Source organism: Lampris incognitus, chromosome 14 (genome assembly GCF_029633865.1).
Source record: "Lampris incognitus isolate fLamInc1 chromosome 14, fLamInc1.hap2, whole genome shotgun sequence".
Classification (NCBI taxonomy): domain Eukaryota; kingdom Metazoa; phylum Chordata; class Actinopteri; order Lampriformes; family Lampridae; genus Lampris; species Lampris incognitus.
This window is the reverse complement of record NC_079224.1, coordinates 4,396,098-4,421,132: the sequence shown is the minus strand read 5'-3', so window position 1 is coordinate 4,421,132 and position 25,035 is coordinate 4,396,098.

Genomic DNA, 25,035 nt, shown 5'->3' with positions numbered 1-25,035 from the left:
GCTGACGGAATATAAATCGCCGAAGGAGGGCACTCTGTGGAGCAGCGAAATGGGTGCTCATAAGTCCCACAGCTTCGGCAAAGCTTGTGACGTTCCCCAGAGTCCCGAGCACACGATGACCCTCTGCTCCCAAGCAGTGAAGCAACAGAGCCGTCTTCCTAGCCTGGCTCACGTCGTCGAGCCCTGAGGCGATGATGTAATTTTCAAAACTATGTAGCCAGCGAGTCCATGGTACCGGAGGCTCGCCAGGTAATGCCAGGAAGGGGGCAGGTGGTGGGAGAGAGATATCAGCCATCCTCGTCGCCAATATTGTATTTAGAAATCACGTCAGGACACAGCGCTGTCGCTCGACACAACCTCTCCGTGGCATTCTTTATTTAGACTGACCCAGCATCAAAGGCAGACCCGATCAAACAACCCAGAGCCCGCAGGCATCACCAATCGATCCCAGCACAATAGAACAGCACCAAATCAAATGCAGCACTGTCGATGTGTGCATACATAACAGTGGTGTCGCAGACCTCCTCCTCTGTTGAGGGATGGTTTTTCCAGTTTCACATAGAAGGCTTCCTTCACCCCTCTTTCAAACCATCTATCTTCTCTGACCAAAATGTGTACGTTGCTGTCCTCGAAGGAGTGTGTCTTCTCCTTTAGGTGTAGATAGACTGCTGAGTCTTGTCCTGAGGAGTTTGGCCTTCTGTGTTGGGCCATCTGTTTGTGTAGTGGTTGTTTGGTTTCTCCTATGTATAGGTCAGTGCAATCCTCATTGCATTGTACAGCATACACCAGATTGCTTTTCCGGGTGCGTGGTACACGGTCTTTGGGATGAACCAGTCTTTGTCGGAGTGTGTTGCTGGGTTTGAAGTGTACCGGGATGCGGTGTTTGTTAAAAATTCTCCTGAGTTTCTCGGAGACCCCAGAAACATACGGGATGACTGTTATTCCTTCCGTTCCTTTTCTCCTCATCGCTCACCTGGTTGGCCCCTTAATTGGAAATATGTAGTGTTCAGGGGCCAGTTTTACAGACAAACACAGCTGTGCAATGGGTTCACCAGTATCTCCCATTGTGGCCAACTTAGTATATATGGAAGAGGTAGAACTCAGGGCCCTGAACTCCTTCAGAGGAACACTTCCGAGCCACTGGTTCAGATATGTGGACGACACATGGGTCAAAATCCAAACACAAGAGGTGCAAGCGTTTACCAAACACATCAACTCATTGGACAAGAAAATTAAGTTCACAAGGGAAGACGTAAAGAACAACAGTTTGCCCTTCTTGGACTGTGAAGACAGGAGCCCCCACATTGGGGTTTACAGGAAACCTACAAACACAGACCAATATCTACTTTTCGACTCACACCACCCTCTGGAACACAAACTGGGCGTCATCAGAACTTTGCAACACAGAGTTGACAATGTGCCCAGCAGTACTCGGGTCCAACGAGAAGAACACAAACACCATAGGGGAGCTTTACAAACCTTTGTGACCTTTGTGAAAACTGTAACACGTTCCAAAAAGACCAACCAGGTGAGCGATGAGAAGAGGAACAGAATTAATAAGTCATCCCGTATGTTTCTGGGGTCTCCGAGTAACTCGGGAGAATTTAACAAACACCGCATCCCGGTATACTTCAAACCCAGCAACACACTCCGACAAAGACTGGTTCATCCCAAAGACCGTGTACCACACACCCGGAAAAGCAATCTGGTGTATGCTGTACAATGCAATGAGGATTGCACTGACCTATACGTAGGAGAAACCAAACAACCACTACACAAACAGATGGCCCAACACGGAAGGCCAAACTCCTCAGCGGGGAAGCGAGCTGGAGATACTTGCATCAAAATCAAATGACACATATGGTAGCCCTAAAATCACATTTATGGCCAGACGAGAGACATCGGCTGTCGAGTAACTGATTTCCGGTTTGGCGAAACTGTGGTAACTTGCCGCGTCACGAATTATTATTAGCATAGAGGGCGTGTCCGTATGGGACGCTATAAAAACGGCGACGCCCCCTTTTGGCTCGAAGGAGTACGGCTATTCGTGAGGCAAGTCAACTTCCAATGAGAAAGGGGAATCGTCTTCCACATCCTCAACCTCAAAGCTGCTGTCGGTGGTCTCGTTGCTGGCCATTTTTGTTTTTCTGCTACCCTGTGTCTCACTGAGACCTGGCTTAGTGGGCATATCACGGCCACCTCATCTGCCGCAGTTCCAACTCCTCCGAGCGGACCTCGATACGGAGCTATCGGGAGAAGCAGGGTGGGGACATGTGCTTCCACATGAACGAAGGTTGGTGTGCGGGGGTCACAGTGTTGAAGAAATCATGCAGCCCTCACTTGGAGACCTTCTTCATTGACCGTAAGCCGTTCTATTCACCGTGGGAATGAATTTTCATCATTTATTCTGGTCGGTGTCTATATCCACCCCCAGGCCTGTGATAAAGAGGTGTTAATACACCTGCTGATCACATTACAATTATTAATCATGGAGCGCTAATATCCAGACTCCCTGCTCATTACCCTTAGGGATTCTAACAGAGCAAACCTCAGCCACGAACTGCCAAAATACAGACAGCATGTTAAATGTCCCACCAGAGACAACAACACTCTGGATCATTGCTACACAATATTAAAGGACGCCTATCACTCTATCCCCCGTGTAACCCTGGACCTCTCTGATCACGGTCTGATTCAGCTTATCCCAACCTACAGGCAGAAACTAAAATTTGCTAAACTTGTGGTTAAAACTGTGAGGAAATTGACCAATGAGTCAAAACTGGAGCTCCAGGCCTGCCTCAGCTGCACTGACTGGAGTGTTTTTGAGGCTGCATCTACAGACCTGGATAGACTTACTGACACTGTAACGTCTTACATCAGCTTTTGTTAGGACTTTTGCGAGGACATGTGTGTACCCACCAAAACCTTTGGTATCTTTGACAACAATAAGCCCTGGTTTTCAACTAAACTCAGGCACCTTTGTCAGGACAAAGAGGAAGCCTACAGGGGTGGGGATAGGATCCGGTATAGCATAGTCTAAAAATACACACAGGAGATCAGAGTGGCAAAAAGGTGCTACTCTGCAAAGTTGTAAAACAGGTTTTCTGCCAACGACCCATCATCAGTCTGGAGAGAGCTGAGAGACATTACCCACTACAGGAGACCATCCCCCCACACTGCAGGGAACCATCAACTAGCTGATGATCTAAATGGGTTTTACTGCAGGTTTGGAAAGCAAACGTTCACACTCCTCACCCTCTCCAGCCACAATACACATCCAACTGCACTCCCTGCCAGCCACTCTCTCCTCCCCACTGAACCCCCACCTCCACTCAGGATCTGTGAGGATGAGCAACAGCTCTTCCAGAGACAGAAGACCAGGAAGGCACTGGGCCTGGATGGTGTGTCACCCTCATGTCTTAAAGTCTGTGCTGACGAGCTGGCCTTAATTTTCACACTGATCTTAAACAGATCACTGGAGCCATGTGAAGTACCCTCCTGCTTCAAGAGCTCCACTATCATCCTGGTTCGCAAGAAACCCCGTATCACAGGATTAAATGACTACAGGCCCATTGCCCTAACGTCGGTGGTCATGAAATCCTTCAAGAGACTGGTGTTGGCCCACCTGAAGGAAAATCATAGGCTCCCTGCTCAGCCTCCTGCAGTTTGCCTACCGAGCAAACATGTCAGTGGAGGATGCAGTCAACATGGGATTGCACTACATTTTCTAACACCTCGACTCCCCAGGGACAAACGCAAGGGTTCTGCTTGTGAACTTCAGCTCAGCGTTCAACACCATCATCCCTAATAACCTCCACTCCAAACTTACCCAGCTCACTGTACCAGCCCGCATCTGCCAGTGGATTAAAAACGTCCTGACACACAGGAGACAGGAATCAGGAACCATTTATTTGTCATTTCATATTATGTACTACATACACAAAAGAAACGAAATTCCGTTTCCCCCAGCCCACAGCAGTGCAACACAAAACACATACAAAAACAACACCACCAAAAACCTACATAACAGAGAGAACAAAGCAAGCAACAAAAAAAGATAAGGACCATGTAAAAGATAAGCAGTACTATGTAAAATTTCACAGCCCATGAATTTCTAGATTTTTTTTTCTGCAATAAGGTTGATGAAATCTTAAACAAAATTAGTTCTTCAACTCCAGCTACTCCTGCAGATCCTGTCTTACCAAATTCATATCTGTACAATGAGACAGTCCCAGTTATTACAGCTTTTGAGGCTATCTCTCTTGATACTTTGACTAAGTTCGTGTCAGCTTCTAAACCAACTGCTTGCCTGCTTGACTCCTTACCAGCAAAACGTTTTAAAGACCTCTGGCCTTTTCATGGACCTACAATGCTAGACATCGTTAATTTATCACTTACTACTGGCATTGTTCCCAGCAGTTTTAAGACAGCTGTGGTTAAACCTCTACTGAAAAACCGCACCTCGATCTAGGGTCTCTTAATAATTATCGACCAGTCTCTAATCTTCCATTCTTCTCTAAAGTACTAGAGAGAGTAGTGTATCAACAACTTTTTACCCATATAAAAGAAAACGATCTATATGAACCTTTTCAGTTGGCTTTCAGACCCTGTCACTCCACGGAAACTGCTCTGACCAGAGTGGTAAACGATATTTTACTGGCTATGGACTGATTCCACTGCTGTGCTTCTACTACTGGACCTCAGTGCAGCCTTTGACACCATTTATCACTGTATACTATTAAATAGATTAAATTGTAATTTTGGTGTCTCTGGCTTAGCTCTCTCTTGGCTTAAGTCCTACTTATCTGGAAGAACACATTGTGTCTGCTATAGTAATATATCAACATTTTCTGACGTTAAATATGGTGTGCCTCAGGGCTCAGTTCTTGACCCTCTACTTTTCTCTCTTTACATTACACCTCTTGGCCAAATTATACGCAGTTATGGAATACATTTCCATTGCTATTCTGATGATACTCAGCTGTATGTGTTAGGGTTTGTGGAAGACCCCAAGCGCACGACACCAGACAGAGATGGGGTTAGCCGAAACTGGCGTACTTTATTCCTTGCTCGTACAACGGTCAAACACAGGAGGGATATGAGCGACAAGAAAACGGGAAGTCCAAGGAAAAAAACTCGCGGGGAACACGGCAGGATACTTCCACAGGGAAACTTTGCAAGGGAAACCATAAACCAAGGGCTGGGGTGAGCTTGGAGAGAAAAGCACCGTAAGGGAAGAGTAACCACTACTGCGAGGAGGTTACGGCACGAACTGACAACGGGCGCTGGGAGGCCACCAACTTAAGCCCAGCCCTGACGGCTAAGCCCGGCCCTGATGAGCTGATTGGCTGCCAGCGCGGGGTGGGCGAGCCGAGACAGTATGTGCCTATAAGGGCTGATGATCATACTCAAATGACTAACTTAGAGGCCTGCTTGGCTACTGTGAAAAAGTGGATGTCACTTAATTTTCTGCGTTTAAATTCGGATAAAACCGAGATGCTGGTCATTGGCCCTGCTAGACACAGACACCAATTTGATCAAGTAACAATCGACAACTCTGTGGTTTCACAAAGTGTGGCAGCCAAAAATCTTGGTGTTACGTTTGATCCCAGCCTTTCCTTTGATAAGCACATTAAAGAAATCACCAAGACTGCCTTCTTTCACTAACGTAACACAGCTAAAATTCGGTCTTTTCTCTCCATGGCTGACAGAGACTTTAATACATGCTTTTGTTTCATCCAGACTTGATTACTGTAATGTTCTGTTCTCAGGTCTGCCACATTCTAGTACTAAAAGTCTTCAGATGGTTCAGAATGCTGCTGCTAGAATCCTAACTAAAACTAGGAAATTTGACCACATTACACCAATTCTTGCCTCCCTTCATTGGCTTCCTATCCATGTTGGATCAAAATACAAGGGGCTTCTGCTGACTTATAAAATCCTAAATGGGCTGGCCCCATCCTACCGGTCTGATCTCCTTAAACCTTACATGCCATCTCGAGCACTTCGTTCTCAAAATACGGGGCTCCTGTGTGTACCCAAAGTTAAAAAGAAGTCAGCTGGTGGCAGCAGGGCCTTTTCCTATCGGGCTCCGGTGTTGTGGAATAACCTGCCTGCTGCCATCAGACCATCAGAGTCTGTTGAGTCCTTTAAATCCAAACTTAAAACTCATCTTTTTGCCTTAGCTTACAATTGGTTCCCTTCAAGTTGAGTTATTCGCAACCTGTACTGCATGGTGGGTTGGTTTTCTGTCTCAATTAATTTACCAACCACTGTTCTGCCGACAAAATTATAGAGTATAGATTACGACTAGCTGATGACTTAATTGATTATGACTAATGACTGCTGCAAACTGTTCTCTTCTCCCACATGTTTTTTCTCTCTCTCTGAATGATGTCTCTCCTTTCTCTTTTTGTGTGTGTGACTGGTGTCATACCAGTATTCCTTGTGTGCACGTGCAGTCGGTTCTCCTCCCAGGTCTCCGTGGTGATGGTGGTGGCCACTTGGACGCTGCCTGCCATTCCCCTCATCACATTTTATTTTAATAAATCCATATATCTATCTATCTATCTCTCTCTCTATCTATCTATCTATCTATCTATCTATAGATTATATATAGATATAGATAATTATTTATTTATTTATTTTCATGATGATGCTGGTCGTGTGGCTTGGGTCCTGGACTGTTCCGGTGGTGTCTGGACACTGCTTGGCATCCTGCACATCATATTCTTCATAAATTTGATAAGTATAAGTCCATTATAATTTTGTTATCCACTTTCAATGTTGTATTGTGTAAATTGCGTAAACACAACATCTGTTGCACACTGTCCATCTTGGGAGAGAGATCCCTTCTCTGTTGATCTCCCTGAGGTTTCTTCCTATTTTTTCTCCCTGGTAAAGGTTATTTTTGTTCCTTATCCAATGAGAGGGTCTAAGGACAGGATGTTGTGTTGCTGTAAAGCCCACTGAGGCACATTTTTAATTTGTGATATTGGCTATACAAATAAAATGGATTTGATTTGATTTAAAAGATAAGCAGTACTATGTAAAAGATAAGCAGGACTATGTAAAAGATAAACATGACTATGTAAAAGATAAGCAGAACTATGTAAAAGATGAGCAGGGCTATGTAAAAGATAAACGGGACTATGTGAAAGATAAGCAGGACTATGTAAAAGATAAGCAGGACTATGTAAAAGATGAGCAGGGCTATGTGAAAGATAAGCAGGACTATGTGAAAGATAAGCAGAACTATGTAAAAGATGAGCAGGGCTATGTGAAAGATAAGCAGGACTATGTGAAAGATAAGCGGGACTATGTTAAAGATAAACAGTATGTAAAAAATAAACAGGACTATGTAAAAGATAAGCAGAACTATGGAAAAGATAAGCAGAACTATGTAAAAGATAAGCAGGACTATGTAAAAGATGAACAGAACTATGGAAAAGATAAACAGGACTATGTAAAAGATAAGCGGGACTATGTAAAAGATAAGCGGGACTATGTAAAAGATAAACGGGACTATGTAAAAGATAAACAGGACTATGTAAAAGATAAACAGGACTATGTAAAAGATAAGCGGGACTATGTAAAAGATAAACGGGACTATGTAAAAGATAAGCAGGACTATGTAAAAGATGAGCAGGGCTATGTAAAAGATGAGCAGGGCTATGTGAAAGATAAGCAGGACTATGTGAAAGATAAGCGGGACTATGTAAAAGATAAACAGTATGTAAAAAATAAACAGTATGTAAAAAATAAACAGGACTATGGAAAAGATAAGCAGAACTATGGAAAAGATAAGCAGGACTATGTAAAAGATAAGCAGTACTCTGTAAAAGAGAAGCAGTACTATGTAAAAGATAAGCAGGACTATGTAAAAGATAAGCAGTACTATGTAAAAGATAAGCGGAACTATGTAAAAGATAAGCGGGACTATGTAAAAGATAAACGGGACTATGTAAAAGATAAGAGGGACTATGTAAAAGATAAACAGGACTATGTAAAAGATAAGTAGGACTATGTAAAAGATAAGCGGGACTATGTAAAAGATAAGCAGGACTATGTAAAAGATAAACGGGACTATGTAAAAGATAAACGGGACTATGTAAAAGATAAGCGGGACTATGTAAAAGATAAACAGGACTATGTAAAAGATAAACGGGACTATGTAAAAGATAAGCAGAACTATGTAAAAGATAAGCGGGACTATGTAAAAGATAAGCAGGACTATGTAAAAGATAAGCAGGACTATGTAAAAGATAAGCAGGACTATGTAAAAGATAAGCAGGACTATGTAAAAGATGAGCAGGACTATGTAAAAGATGAGCAGGACTATGTAAAAGATAAGCAGGACTATGTAAAAGATAAGCAGGACTATGTAAAAGATAAGCAGGACTATGTAAAAGATAAGCGGGACTATGTAAAAGATAAGCAGGACTATGTAAAAGATAAGCAGGACTATGTAAAAGATAAGCAGGACTATGTAAAAGATAAGCGGGACTATGTGAAAGATAAGCGGGACTATGTGAAAGATAAGCAGGGCTATGTAAAAGATAAACGGGACTATGTAAAAGATAAACGGGACTATGTAAAAGATAAACGGGACTATGTAAAAGATAAGCAGGACTATGTAAAAGATAAGCGGGACTATGTGAAAGATAAGCAGGACTATGTAAAAGATAAGCAGTAAGATATGAAAGATAAGCGGGACTATGTAAAAGATAAACAGGACTATGTAAAAGATAAGCAGTATGATGTAAAAGATAAGCGGGACTATGTAAAAGATAAGCAGGACTATGTGAAAGATAAGCAGTATGATGTAAAAGATAAGCAGGACTATGGAAAAGATAAGCAGGACTATGTAAAAGATAAGCAGGACTATGTAAAAGATAAGCAGTATGATGTAAAAGATAAGCAGGACTATGGAAAAGATAAGCGGGACTATGTAAAAGATAAGCAGGACTATGTGAAAGATAAGCAGTATGATGTAAAAGATAAGCAGGACTATGGAAAAGATAAGCGGGACTATGTAAAAGATAAGCGGGACTATGTAAAAGGTATTTTCAATTGTAAGCTGGTTACGTGTCTTAAGGTGAATGGTTTAAGAGAACATCAGGTGGTATTTTCCAGGTCTGCTTAAAGTGATTATTTAGGCATTACCTTGGATATCCCATATCTGAATACATATGAACATGGATCTGGGAAAAACTGCATTGACCTACTATTCTCCTCAAAGGTGGAATATGCGTCAGACTCCCTTACTTAGACTGTTTTAACCCTAGCACAGTTTAAGCTTCTGTTGAACAATGCTTTTTTCCTGTTTTTCTTAACGTGTCTGCTTTGTCCCTGTACTTGTTTTACTGCCTTTCTCGTTGTGTTTTTCTTTGTATTTTGTATGTCATCTCTCTTGTGTCTGTGTTGTAAGGATAGGGTTAGGGTTTTGTATGATGCATATTGATTTTCCACTTTTTCCACCCTCTATTGTGTAAATTGGTTTTGATTCTGTATTTGCAGGGCACCATTGTCACTGAGAGCTATGCTCTCAACTGGTTTTCCCATGATGAAATAAGAATAAAGGCTAAGTAGAACAAAAACATCTCTCTCTTTGTGGAATGTGATGAATTACTAAAGAACGTGACTGTAACGCTCTAATGTCAGTACATTCTATTGATACTGACTGAGACCAAGCCCCAAAACATGAGCAGCACAGTGAGAAATCTGAAGTCATCTGACCCCAGCCTGTCTCTTTCGGGACATTTGGGTGCACGAAAGTACACTGGGAAGTTATCAGATACTAACCTGCTCCCTCACAGAGTCCTGCCGCCCCGTGCCTCCTGAGGCATGGTGGGAGTACTTCTGCCTGAGGTGGTCCAGGAACAGATCCTTCTTCCCCTCCAAGTCTGCCTGCTGCAGCAGCAGGCCTTCCAGCTCGCTGTCCCTGTCAGTAGCACTGCCACCTCCTCTCCTGGCGGCTGTGTAGTGTCGAGGCAAGGTGCCCGGGGACCGTGGAGGGGAGCTGCTGGTGCTGATGCTGTCCGAGAGAAGGCTGTTGCTGGTCTGCTGTTTCTTCTGGAGTAGGCGTTCAGTGCTGCTGTGGACCGCAGGGGAGGAAGAGCAGGATCTGAGCGGAGAGGCGTTTCCAGGGTCTGGTTGAAACCGGGAAAGGGAGGAGGACATGTGAAGGAATGGAGAAGAAAGAACAAGAGGAGGAGAGGAGCAAGAGAAGGACAGGGAATGTAAGAAGAGGAAAAAAGGGGAAAAAAAGAGGGGTGAGATTTAAAAGACACTCCATCCTTCCATCCATCCATTATCCAAGCCACTTATCCTGCTCTCGGGGTCGTGGAGATGCTGGAGCCTATCCCAGCAGTCATTGGGTGGCAGGCGGGGAGACACCCTGGACAGGCCGCCAGGCCATCACAGGGCGCGCGCACACACACACACACACACACACACACACACACACACACACACACACACACACACACACACACACACACACACACACACACACACACACACACATTCACCTCTAGGGACAGTGTAGTACGGCCGAGTCACCTGACCTACAGGTCTTTGGACTGTGGGAGGAAACCGGAGCCCCCGGAGGAAACCCACCCAGACACGGGGGAGAACAAGCAAACTCCACACAGAGGACGACCCCCAAGGTAGGACTACCCCGGGGCTCGAACCCTGGACCTCCTTGCTGTGAGGTGACCATGCTACTGCGCCAGTGTGCAGCAGATTTAAAAGCAGCATACAGAATTAGTATTTCAACTGGCAACACCGAACTCCCAAGTGTCTCTTTCAGTGAGAAGCTGTCTGAGCTTCAACGGCTGTCGACAGCTGCATGATTCTGTGACATGGGCAACATCAAAAAGTCAGTCGATACAAACCGGATGGAGGACAAGACGTCAGGCCTTCACACTAAACCAACTGCAACTTCAAGTGGGGCAGTTTGTGGACGCCTGAACAACCGGAGACTTTCATTTGCAGAAGCTTTCCTCAAAAGCTGGGTAAGTAAAGTCACGTGGTGGCTCGTATTCCCGGGGTCCCTTAAAGAGTCACTAAAGCCTCCACCATTTTGGTGGGTTTGCTGACATTTACAGGTTAAAACCCTGTGAGGGTTATTAAGAGCATGGTAATAATAATCATTACATTTATGCAGAACTTTATCTACACACCCGAAGTGCTTCACAGTGAAGGGGGAAACTCACTTCAACCACCACCACCAACGTGTAGCACCACCTGGGTGGTGCACGGCAGCCATGTTGCACCAGAAGGCTCACCACACATCAGCTTGAGGTGGAGAGGGAGGAATCACTGAGCCAGCTACATGGGGGGTGATGAGGAGGCCAGAGGGAGAAAGCCAGGTTGGGAGTGTTGCCAGGACAACGGGCACCCCTACTCTTTGTGGTAACTGCCATGGGATCTTTAACGACCACAGTGAGTCAGGACCTCGGTTTACCGTCTCATCTGAAGGACGGCGTCTCCTACAGCTCAGTGTCCCCATCACTGCACCTGGGGCACTGGGATTTGATGTTTGTTGTTTTATTAGGACCATCTGAAAGTTTGTGTGTAATAAATGAGAAATAATAAGGCTCTTGTTGACGTGAACAACAGATTCAGGAACAGTTGTGTTCATGATCATTTCCCGCTTGCTAGAATACAGAAAGACGGCCATGCAAACAAACATCCAGTTATCACTCAGCTGCAGAAGCAGGACAGGTTTAAGGTTGGACTAATTCAAGGTTGTGCAGCTTTATCCTACAATTGTTGCCTAATGCACATGATACCAATGCTGAAATGTTGACAGCAACAAGACGGTTTTACATGGATACTGTACGGTAAGAAAATATATTATCATTTAGGAAAATATATTATAAGAAAATATACTATCATTTAGGAAAATATATTATAAGAAAATATACTATCATTTAGGAAAATATGCTATCTGCTACTACTTTCGGCTGCTCCCGTTAGGGGGCGCCACAGCGGATCATCCGTCTCCATCTCTTCCTGTCCTCTGCATCTTCCTCTGTCACACCAGCCACCTGCATGTCCTCCCTGACCACATCCATAAACCTCCTCTTTGGCCTTCCTCTTCTCCTCTTCCCTGGCAGCTCCATATTCAGCATCCTTCTCCCAGTATACCCAGCATCCTTCTCCCAATATACCCAGCATCTCTCCTCCACACATGTCCAAGCCATCTCCATCTTGTCTCTCTTGCTTTGTCTCCAAACCGTCCCACCTGAGCGGTCCCTCTAATATACTCGTTCCTAATCCTGTCCTTCTTCATCACTCCCAGTGAAAATCTTATCATCTTCATCTCTGCCACCTCCAGCTCCTCCTCCTGTCTTTTCATCAGTGCCACTGTCTCCAAACCATAAAACATAGCTGGTCTCACAACCATCTTGTAAACCTTCCCTTTAACTCTTGCTGGTACCCTTCTGTCACACATCACTCCTGACACACTTCTCCACCCACTCCACCCTGCCTGCACTCTCTTCTTCACCTCTCTTCTGCACTCCCCGTTACTTTGGACAGTTGACCCCAAGTATTTAAACTCATCCACCTTCATCACCTCCACTCCTTGCATCCTGACCATCCCACTGTCCTCCCTCTCATTCATGCATAGGTATTCCGTCTTGCTCCTACTGACTTTCAATAAAGAAGCTGCACAGTTCAAGAAAGAGCTTGATGTCCCAGAAACCCCACCAACAGAACATGAGGCAACTACCATCTACGCCAAACGAGTGAAGCAGAAGGCAAAACACCATGGCCAGCGGCAACTGCAAAAAACCTGGGAGGACAAAGCAATGCACAGGAAGTACCCACAAAGCATGAGAGATGCAGACGTGGACCAACCAAAGACACACCAGTGGCTGAGGAGCACCAGACTGAAAGCAGAGACGGAGCGCCTGATAATCGCTGCACAAGACCAGAGCCTGGCAACCAGATCCTATCACCATCGCATCATCAAAGATGGAAAAGACCCAAAAGTCAGAATCTGTGGAATGTACGAAGAAACCATCGACCACATTGTCTCAGGCTGCCCGGACCTGGCAAAGACCGAGTACATATACAGGCACAGCAAGGCAGCAGCACACCTGCACCGGAAGATCTGCAGGAGCTACAAGATCAAGACGACTGAGAAGCGGTACGAACATCAGCCGAAAACGGTCACTGAGAACCATGACGTCACCATAATCTAGGACACGCCCATCCACACTGGCAGAGAGATAAAAGCCAACAAGCCCGACATCGTTATCAAGGACAGGAAGGAAAGAGGTGCATGCTCATCGACGTGGCAATACCATCCGGAAAAAACACCTCAGTGAAAGTGACAGAGAAGCTGACCAAGTACAAAGACCTGGAGACTGAAGTCAACAGGATGTGGGGAATGAAGACCGAAACAACAACAGTGGTCATCGGAGCTCTAGGACTCACGAAGAAGGGAATGGAAAAGTTCACCAACCGTATCCCAGGAAACACCAACATCTGTGCAGTCCAGAAGATCACCCTGCTTGGAACAGCCCACATATTACGACCAGTACTGTCAATCAAGTGACATCTGCCCTATAGTGCCTCAGGTCCGTAGTTTGGACCCAGCTCTAGAGGATGCAAAGCAGGAAATGTGAAAGAAATAATAATAATAATAATAATAATAATAATAATAATAATAATACAGAAGATAGCACTACTTGGAACATCTCATATCCTAAGAAAGGCACTATCCATCAAATAGACTTCTGCCTCATTCTAACCCGAGGCCCAAGGAATGGACCCGGTTATTATCTTGTATTATGGCATGAAGTTAAAGGACATTTGTTTAATAATAATAATAATAATAGTAGTAGTAGTAGTAATATTAATAATAATAGTAGTAGTAGTTGTAGTAGTAGTAGTAGTAATCATAATAATAGTAGTAGTAGTAGTTGTAGTAGTAGCAGTAGTAATCATAATAATAGTAGTAGTAGTAGTAGTAGTAGTAATATTAATAATAGTAGTAGTAGTTGTAGTAGTAGTAGTAGTAATCATAATAATAGTAGTAGTTGTAGTAGTAGTAGTAGTAGTAGTAATATTAATAATTTTAGTAGTAGTAGTAGTAGTAGTAGTAATAATAATTTTATTTATATAGCACTTATCTGTGAACACAGTAACAGCCGGGTACTTATTTTGGTTTATGGTTTCCATTGCCATTTTGGTTTCTTGTGCAAGTTGTAGAACTAAAATCATACTTATTTAAAAAAATAAAAATAAATATTGATGGCGTTTGTTCAAGGGAGTTTGAGTTCAACTGTAATTATTTTTACCATCAGCCTGTCGACACATGCGTGTATAGCAGGACAACGAACAAGCGTGGGCATTAGTGGGACATGCCTGAGTGGTATATTTTCCTTTATGGTATGTTTTGTTTAACATGATGGGTGAAGTGCCCGGGCACATGGCAGGCTGGCTGACTACACCACTCTGTACATGCAGAACGAAAACAAAAACAAAAAAAGTCACAGTCTAAATTCATGAAGAGTATTAATGAGTATTAGCTACCACGTGGCTGTAAGTGATTATAGCCCACTCATGAAGAACCACAAACAGAAATTAAATTCAAGAAGGATTAAAACAGTGCACATCTAGAATATTCTTTATGAACCACATTCACGCATGATCGTGACTAGTGGTTCATAAAGCTCCACGACATAACATGGATAACTGATCATGAATAACTTATTAAAGTGCACGACATGTGGTTCATAAAGCTTTATAATCCCCTACACTGTACGTGCTAGACGTTTACTTTAAAAACCCGATTGTCAAGTGATGTGAAATGACTTTATGTGAAATGACTTCACATCACTTGGCACAATTAAGTTCATTTACTCACTTTTCCCAAGTATCTCACCTTACTTAAAGCGGGAAACACGTGTGAAAAGTGGTTCACAAAGCACACATGCTGTAAGTTATGATAAAGACATATGTATACAACATTATGATGTGCTTCACCACTAGCTAGAGGAGAGCAGCTCCCCACCAGGCGTGTCTCCCCTCCCCTCCTGCAGCGCGCCGACTCAGGCGGAAAACCAGCCGAGAATGCGGCTCCCATTTGCAGTACAGAACAGGTTTTCAGAGGTTTGACTCACCACAGCACAACAGGTCCTTGATGACACAGGCCCAGTAGTATGGCAGATTAGCAGCAGGTGATACACGCACACACAGCCAGAAAAACCACTGGTTTCCCGCCAATATAACACTTGCGCACAGCGCCAAAATTGATTGAACGGGAAATATATATATATATATATATATATATATATATATATATATATATATATATATATATATATATATATATATATATATATATATATATATATATATGCAGCGCTCAAGCTAAAAAAACTACCTAGTGAAAAGGTCTTGCCCGTCAGCCTGTGGCCGCGCAGCCTCCTAGGCGGACCCTCACATGAATGCGACCAGTATTAACTTGTACTTTAAATACCACGTGTTTGCTATGCAGCCACACAACAAACACGCCCCTGGATAACAAAAACGATAGAGAAGCGACTCAAACACAGAAAGCACGCGCACACGAGGCTGAGACCGACATGCACAGACACACGTGCACATGGGACAGGCAGGTACTGTACGCACACCTGACACATGCACACACAACATGCAGTGTAAACACACAACACGCACAACATGTAAACACACGACATGCACATGTAAACACACGACATGCACATGAAAACACACAGCATGCACATGTAAACACACAACATGCAGTGTAAACACACAACACGCACAACATGTAAACACACAACATGCACATGAAAACACACGACATGCACATGAAAACACACAACATGCACATGAAAACACACAACATGCACATGTAAACACACAACATGCAGTGTAAACACACAACATGCACAACATGTAAACACACAGCATGCACATGTAAACACACGACATGCACATGAAAACACACAACATGCACATGTAAACACACAACATGCAGTGTAAACACACAACACGCACAACATGTAAACACACAGCACGCACATGTAAACACACGACATGCACATGAAAACACACAACATGCACATGTAAACACACAACATGCACATGTAAACACACAACAAGCAGTGTAAACACACAACATGCACAACATGTAAACACACAGCATGCACATGTAAACACACGACATGCACATGAAAACACACAACATGCACATGTAAACACACAACATGTACATGAAAACATACAACATGTACATGTAAACACACAGCATGCACATGTAAACACACAACATGCAGTGTAAACACACAACTTGCACAACATGTAAACACACAGCATACACATGTAAACATACGACATGCACATGAAAACACACAACACGCACAACATGTAAACACACAACATGCACATGTAAACACACGTCATGCACATGAAAACACACAACATGCACATGTAAACACAAAAATGCACATGTAAACACACAACATACAGTGTAAACACACAACATACACATGCAAACACACAACACACACATGTAAACACACAACATACACATGTAAACACACAACATGTACATGTAAACACACAACATACACGTGTTAACACACAACATGCACATGTAAACGGCATGCACATGTGAACACGCAACATGCACATGTGAACACACAACAGGTACATGTAAACACACAACATGCACATGTGAACACACAACAGGTACATGTAAACACACAACATGCACATGTAAACACATGCTGTGTTCCTGTTTCATTGTTACATTCCTCTTTGTCTTCCCAACCAACACAACCAGCTGGAGGCAGTGTGTAAAGTGTGGTGCTGGACAAAATAACTACCACACTCTAAATGGCAAACCTGCGTCTGGGAAAAGAGCCCCGACAAGAGCTTCCTGCCCCACCGAGTGGGGAAGATGCCTCCCACCTCACCTAGTGGTAACACACAGCCACGGACCTGCTGTATCACAATGCTAAGCATCTCCCTGTCTCACACCCTCTACTCTGTCTCTTCACTTGAACACACACACACACGCACACACACACGCACGCACACACGCACGCACACACGCACGCACACACATATACACAGCTTCATCACGCTGACATTCTTAAGGGCAGTGGAAGTATGTGGTCTGAAGAGGAAGTATGTGGTCTGAAGAGGAAGTATGTGGTCTGAAGAGGAAGTATGTGGTCTGAAGAGGAAGTATGTGGTGTGAAGAGGAAGTATGTGGTCTGAAGAGGAAGTATGTGGTGTGAAGAGGAAGTATGTGGTGTGAAGAGGAAGCATGTGGTGTGAAGAGGAAGTATGTGGTCTGAAGAGGAAGTATGTGGTCTGAAGAGGAAGTATGTGGTGTGAAGAGGAAGTATGTGGTCTGAAGAGGAAGTATGTGGTGTGAAGAGGAAGTATGTGGTCTGAAGAGGAAGTATGTGGTCTGAAGAGGAAGTATGTGGTGTGAAGAGGAAGTATGTGGTCTGAAGAGGAAGTATGTGGTGTGAAGAGGAAGTATGTGGTCTGAAGAGGAAGTATGTGGTGTGAAGAGGAAGTATGTGGTGTGAAGAGGAAGTATGTGGTGTGAAGAGGAAGTATGTGGTCTGAAGAGGAAGTATGTGGTGTGAAGTGAAGTATGTGGTGTGAAGAGGAAGTACGTGGTGTGAAGAGGAAGTATGTGGTGTGAAGAGGAAGTATGTGGTCTGAAGAGGAAGTATGTGGTGTGAAGAGGAAGTATGTGGTGTGAAGAGGAAGTATGTGGTCTGAAGAGGAAGTATGTGGTGTGAAGAGGAAGTATGTGGTGTGAAGAGGAAGTACGTGGTCTGAAGAGGAAGTATGTGGTGTGAAGAGGAAGTATGTGGTGTGAAGTGAAGTATGTGGTGTGAAGAGGAAGTATGTGGTGTGAAGAGGAAGTATGTGGTGTGAAGAGGAAGTTTGTGGTCTGAAGAGGAAGTATGTGGTCTGAAGAGGAAGTATGTGGTGTGAAGAGGAAGTATGTGGTGTGAAGTGAAGTATGTGGTCTGAAGAGGAAGTATGTGGTGTGAAGAGGAAGTATGTGGTCTGAAGAGGAAGTATGTGGTCTGAAGAGGAAGTATGTGGTGTGAAGAGGAAGTATGTGGTGTGAAGAGGAAGTATGTGGTGTGAAATGAAGTATGTGGTCTGAAGAGGAAGTATGTGGTGTGAAGAGGAAGTATGTGGTGTGAAGAGGAAGTATGTGGTGTGAAGAGGAAGTATGTGGTGTGAAGAGGAAATATGTGGTCTGAAGAGGAAGTATGTGGTGTGAAGAGGAAGTATGTGGTCTGAAGAGGAAGTATGTGGTGTGAAAAGGAAGTATGTGGTGTGAAGAGGAAGTATGTGGTCTTAAGAGGAAGTATGTGGTGTGAAAAGGAAGTATGTGGTGTGAACAGGAAGTATGTGGTGTGAAGAGGAAGTATGTGGTGTGAAGAGGAAGCATGTGGTGTGAAGTGAAGTATGTGGTCTGAAGAGGAAGTATGTGGTGTGAAGAGGAAGTATGTGGTGTGAAGTGAAGTATGTGGTCTGAAGAGGAAGTATGTGGTGTGAAAAGGAAGTATGTGGTCTGAAGAGGAAGTATGTGGTCTGAAGAGGAAGTATGTGGTCTGAAGAGGAAGTATGTGGTGTGAAGAGGAAGTATGTGGTCTGAAGAGGAAGTATGTGGTCTGAAGAGGAAGTATGTGGTCTGAAGAGGAAGTATGTGGTGTGAAGAGGAAGTATGTGGTGTGAAGAGGAAGTATGTGGTCTGAAGAGGAAGTATGTGGTGTGAACAGGAAGTATGTGGTCTGAAGTGGACGTATGTGGTGTGAAGAGGAAGTATGTGGTCTGAAGAGGAAGTATGTGGTGTGAAGAGGAAGTATGTGGTCTGAAGAGGAAGTATGTGGTCTGAAGAGGAAGTATGTGGTGTGAAGAGGAAGTATGTGGTGTGAAGAGGAAGTATGTGGTGTGAAGAGGAAGTATGTGGTGTGAAGAGGAAGTATGTGGTCTGAAGAGGAAGTATGTGGTGTGAAGAGGAAGTATGTGGTGTGAAGAGGAAGTATGTGGTGTGAAGAGGAAGTATGTGGTCTGAAGAGGAAGTATGTGGTGTGAAGAGGAAGTATGTGGTGTGAAGAGGAAGTATGTGGTGTGAAGAGGAAGTATGTGGTCTGAAGAGGAAGTATGTGGTGTGAACAGGAAGTATGTGGTCTGAAGTGGACGTATGTGGTGTGAAGTGGAAGTATGTGGTCTGAAGAGGAAGTATGTGGTCTGAAGAGGAAGTATGTGGTCTGAAGAGGAAGTATGTGGTGTGAAGAGGAAGTATGTGGTCTGAAGTGGAAGTATGTGGTGTGAAGTGGAAGTATGTGGTGTGAAGAGGAAGTATGTGGTGTGAAGTGGAAATATGTGGTGTGAAGAGGAAGTATGTGGTGTGAAGTGGAAGTATGTGGTCTGAAGAGGAAGTATGTGTTGTGAAGTGGAAGTATGTGGTCTGAAGAGGAAGTATGTGGTCTGAAGAGGAAGTATGTGGTGTGAAGTGAAGTATGTGGTGTGAAGAGGAAGTATGTGGTGTGAAGAGGAAGTATGTGGTGTGAAGAGGAAGTATGTGGTCTGAAGAGGAAGTATGTGGTCTGAAGAGGAAGTATGTGGTGTGAAGTGAAGTATGTGGTCTGAAGAGGAAGTATGTGGTCTGAAGAGGAAGTATGTGGTGTGAAGAGGAAGTATGTGGTGTGAAGTGAAGTATGTGGTGTGAAGAGGAAGTATGTGGTGTGAAGAGGAAGTATGTGGTGTGAAGAGGAAGTATGTGGTGTGAAGAGGAAGTATGTGGTGTGAAGAGGAAGTATGTGGTGTGAAGTGAAGTATGTGGTCTGAAGAGGAAGTATGTGGTGTGAAGAGGAAGTATGTGGTGTGAAGAGGAAGTACGTGGTGTGAAGAGGAAGTATGTGGTGTGAAGAGGAAGTATGTGGTGTGAAGTGAAGTATGTGGTCTGAAGAGGAAGTATGTGGTCTGAAGAGGAAGTATGTGGTCTGAAGAGGAAGTATGTGGTGTGAAGTGAAGTATGTGGTCTGAAGAGGAAGTATGTGGTCTGAAGAGGAAGTATGTGGTCTGAAGAGGAAGTATGTGGTCTGAAGAGGAAGTATGTGGTGTGAAGAGGAAGTATGTGGTCTGAAGAGGAAGTATGTGGTCTGAAGAGGAATTATGTGGTGTGAAGAGGAAGTATGTGTTGTGAAGAGGAAGTATGTGGTGTGAAGAGGAAGTATGTGGTGTGAAGAGGAAGTATGTGGTGTGAAGTGGAAGTAATGTGGTGTGAAGAGGAAGTATGTGGTGTGAAGTGAAGTATGTGGTGTGAAGAGGAAGTATGTGGTGTGAAGTGGAAGTAATGTGGTGTGAAGAGGAAGTATGTGGTGTGAAGTGAAGTATGTGGTGTGAAGAGGAAGTATGTGGTGTGAAGTGGAAGTAATGTGGTGTGAAGAGGAAGTATGTGGTGTGAAGAGGAAGTATGTGGTGTGAAGAGGAAGTATGTGGTGTGAAGAGGAAGTATGTGGTGTGAAGAGGAAGTATGTGGTCTGAAGAGGAAGTATGTGGTGTGAACAGGAAGTATGTGGTCTGAAGTGGACGTATGTGGTGTGAAGTGAAGACCATATGCAGTGTGCTGAAGTGAACATGACCTGTAGCGTGTAGCCTGCAGGACCTTCTGATTGTCTGACAAGCGTGAGAGACGTGGTTTTAATGGTGACATGGGGGTTATATTTGTTTTTGCTAAACATAATCTCTCTTGTTACTTATGATACAATGAAATGTCCGGTGTCTCACAGCCAGTACTACGCTTACTTACTGACTCTCAGTAGTGTAGAAAATAAATTCTATTAGCAAGTGGTACCAGCAAATATTTCAAAAACTTAAGAAGTGGTATCCAACTTCCCACTTTTGTTGTCATAACGACCACCTCGGTAATGAGACAGCGTCCTTTCTTTTTTTTTAATTTATACCTGCTTTTCTGACCTGTTTTGTGTGTCCATGAATACTTGAAAAGTGTGTCTGTTTGGCCTCGAAATGCAAGCTCAGTGTACTCCCCTAATGTACTTGGTCAATTACCCCACTCTTCCGAGCCGTCCCCGTCTCTGCTCCACCCCCTCTGCCGACCCGGGGAGGGCTGCAGACTACCACATGTCTCCTCCCATACATGTGGAGTCACCAGCCGCTTCTTTTCACCTGACAGTGAGGAGTTTCACCTGGGGGACGTAGCACGTGGGAGGATCACGCCATTCCCCCCAGTTCCCCCTCCCCCCGAACAGGCGCCCTGACTGACCAGAGGAGGCGCTAGTGCAGCGACCAGGACACATACCCACATCCGGCTTCCCACCGCAGACACGGCCAGTTGTGTCTGTAGGACGCCCGACCAAGCTGGAGGCAACATGGGGATTTGAACCGGCGATCCCCGTGTTGGTAGGCCACGGAAGAGACCACTATACTACCTGGACTCATTTCTATACTTTTGTGCTGGGAAATCTAAGAGATTAACGTAATTGATAATAACTTCATTTATTTATTTATTTATTTATTTGTTTGTTTATTTATATAGCACTTTTCTAACACAATGTCACAAAGTGCTTTACAAGGAAATAAAACCAGACAAGGCAAAAATAAGAATAAGACCAAATAAGAGTAAAAATAAAAATAAAAAACAGTATAAATAAATGAAAACAAATATTAAACATGTGTAAAAGCTTTCATAAAAGAAACGTTTTCAGACGAGATGCAAAAGAAGCTAGAGACTTGGTGTGTCTTAGTTCAGCAGGAAGAGAGGTACATAGTGTGGGGCTCTAACAGCAAAAGCCCCATCACCCTTTGTGACAAACCGAGACCCAGAATAACCAGCAGGGCTCCATCTGCAGGTCTTAAGAGGGCATATACCAGGTCAACACAGCACACATGTATGTAATAATAATAATAATAATAATAATAATAATAATAACAAAAAAGCTGCCTACTCATCGACATGTCCATTCCGACTGAAAGGAGCGCCTCAGTAAAAGTAACGGACAAACTGTCTAAATATAAAGACCTTGAAATCCAGACTGAACGAATGTGGGGAATGAAAACCACAACAAGACCAGTAGTGATAGGAGCCCTGGGACTTGTAAAAAACACAACAATACCAGTAGTGACAGGAGCCCTGGGACTTGTAAAAACCACAACAAGACCAGTAGTGACAGGAGTCCTGGGACTTGTAAAAACCACAAAAAGACCAGTAGTGATAGGAGCCCTGGGACTTGTAAAAAACACAACAAAACCAGTAGTGAGAGGAGTCCTGGGACTTGTAAAAACCACAACAATACCAGTAGTGATAGGAGCCCTGCGACTTGTAAAAACCACAACAATACCAGTAGTGATAGGAGCCCTGGGACTTGTAAAAACCACAACAAGACCAGTAGTGATAGGAGCCCTGGGACTTGTAAAAACCACAACAATACCAGTAGTGATAGGAGCCCTGGGACTTGTAAAAACCACAACAAGACCAGTAGTGATAGGAGCCCTGGGACTTGTAAAAAACACAACAAAACCAGTAGTGATAGGAGCCCTGGGACTTGTAAAAACCACAACAATACCAGTAGTGATAGGAAACCTGGGACTTGTAAAAACCACAACAATACCAGTAGTGATAGGAGTCCTGGGACTTGTAAAAACCACAACAAGACCAGTAGTGATATGAGCCCTGGGACTTGTAAAAAACACAACAAAACCAGTAGTGATAGGAGTCCTGGGACTTTTAAAAACCACAACAATACCAGTAGTGATAGGAGTCCTGGGACTTGTAAAAACCACAACAGTACGAGTAGTGATAGGAGCCCTGGGACTTGTAAAAACCACAACAATACCAGCAGTGATAGGAGCCCTGGGACTTGTAAAAACCACAACAATACCAGTAGTGATAGGAGTCCTGGGACTTGTAAAAACCACAACAAGACCAGTAGTGATAGGAGCCCTGGGACTTGTAAAAAACACAACAAGACCAGTAGTGATAGGAGCCCTGGGACTTGTAAAAACCACAACAGTGCCAGTAGTGATAGGAGCACTGGGACTTGTAAAAACCACAACAGTACCAGTAGTGATAGGAGCCCTGGGACTTGTAAAAACCACAACAGTAGCAGTAGTGATAGGAGCACTGGGACTTGTAAAAACCACAACAATACCAGTAGTGATAGGAGCCCTGGGACTTGTAAAAACCACAACAATACCAGTAGTGATAGGAGTCTTGGGACTTGTAAAAACCACAACAGTACCAGTAGTGATAGGTGCCATGGGACTTGTAAAAACCACAACAAGACCAGTAGTGATAGGAGCACTGGGACTTGTAAAAACCACAACAAGACCATTAGTGATAGGAGCCCTGGAACTTGTAAAAACCACAACAATACCAGTAGTGATAGGAGCCCTGGGACTTGTAAAAACCACAACAATACCAGTAGTGATAGGAGCCCTGGGACTTGTAAAAACCACAACAGTACCAGTAGTGATAGGTGCCATGGGACTTGTAAAAACCACAACAATACCAGTAGTGATAGGAGCCCTGGGACGTGTAAAAACCACAACAAGACCAGTAGTGATAGGAGCCCTGGGACTTGTAAAAACCACAACAATACTTGTAGTGATAGGAGCCCTGGGACTTGTAAAAACCACAACAATACTTGTAGTGATAGGAGCCCTGGGACTTGTAAAAACCACAACAACACCAGTAGTGATAGGAGCCCTGGGACTTGTAAAAACCACAACAATACCAGTAGTGATAGGAGCCCTGGGACTTGTAAAAACCACAACAGTACCAGTAGTGATAGGAGCCCATGGACTTGTAAAAACCACAACAATACCAGTAGTGATAGGAGCCCTGGGACTTGTAAAAACCACAACAGTACCAGTAGTGATAGGAGCCCTGGGACTTGTAAAAACCACAACAATACCAGCAGTGATAGGAGCCCTGGGACTTGTAAAAACCACAACAATACCAGTAGTGATAGGAGTCTTGGGACTTGTAAAAACCACAACAATACCAGTAGTGATAGGAGCCCTGGGACTTGTAAAAAACACAACAAGACCAGTAGTGAAAGGAGCCCTGGGACTTGTAAAAACCACAACAGTGCCAGTAGTGATAGGAGCACTGGGACTTGTAAAAACCACAACAGTACCAGTAGTGATAGGAGCCATGGGACTTGTAAAAACCACAACAGTACCAGTAGTGATAGGAGCCCTGGGACTTGTAAAAACCACAACAATACCAGCAGTGATAGGAGCCCTGGGACTTGTAAAAACCACAACAGTAGCAGTAGTGATAGGAGCACTGGGACTTGTAAAAACCACAACAATACCAGTAGTGATAGGAGCCCTGGGACTTGTAAAAACCACAACAATACCAGTAGTGATAGGAGCCCTGGGACTTGTAAAAACCACAACAGTACCAGTAGTGATAGGAGCCATGGGACTTGTAAAAACCACAACAGTACCAGTAGTGATAGGAGCCCTGGGACTTGTAAAAACCACAACAAGACCAGTAGTGATAGGAGCCCTGGAACTTGTAAAAACCACAACAATACCAGTAGTGATAGGAGCCCTGGGACTTGTAAAAACCACAACAAGACCAGTAGTGATAGGAGCCCTGGGACTTGTAAAAACCACAACAATACCAGTAGTGATAGGAGCCATGGGACTTGTAAAAACCACAACAATACCAGTAGTGATAGGAGCCATGGGACTTGTAAAAACCACAACAATACCAGTAGTGATAGGAGCCCTGGGACTTGTAAAAACCACAACAAGACCAGTAGTGATAGGAGCCCTGGGACTTGTAAAAACCACAACAATACTTGTAGTGATAGGAGCCCTGGGACTTGTAAAAACCACAACAAGACCAGTAGTGATAGGAGCCCTGGGACTTGTAAAAACCACAACAATACTTGTAGTGATAGGAGCCCTGGGACTTTTAAAATCCACAACAAGACCAGTAGTGATAGGAGCCCTGGGACTTGTAAA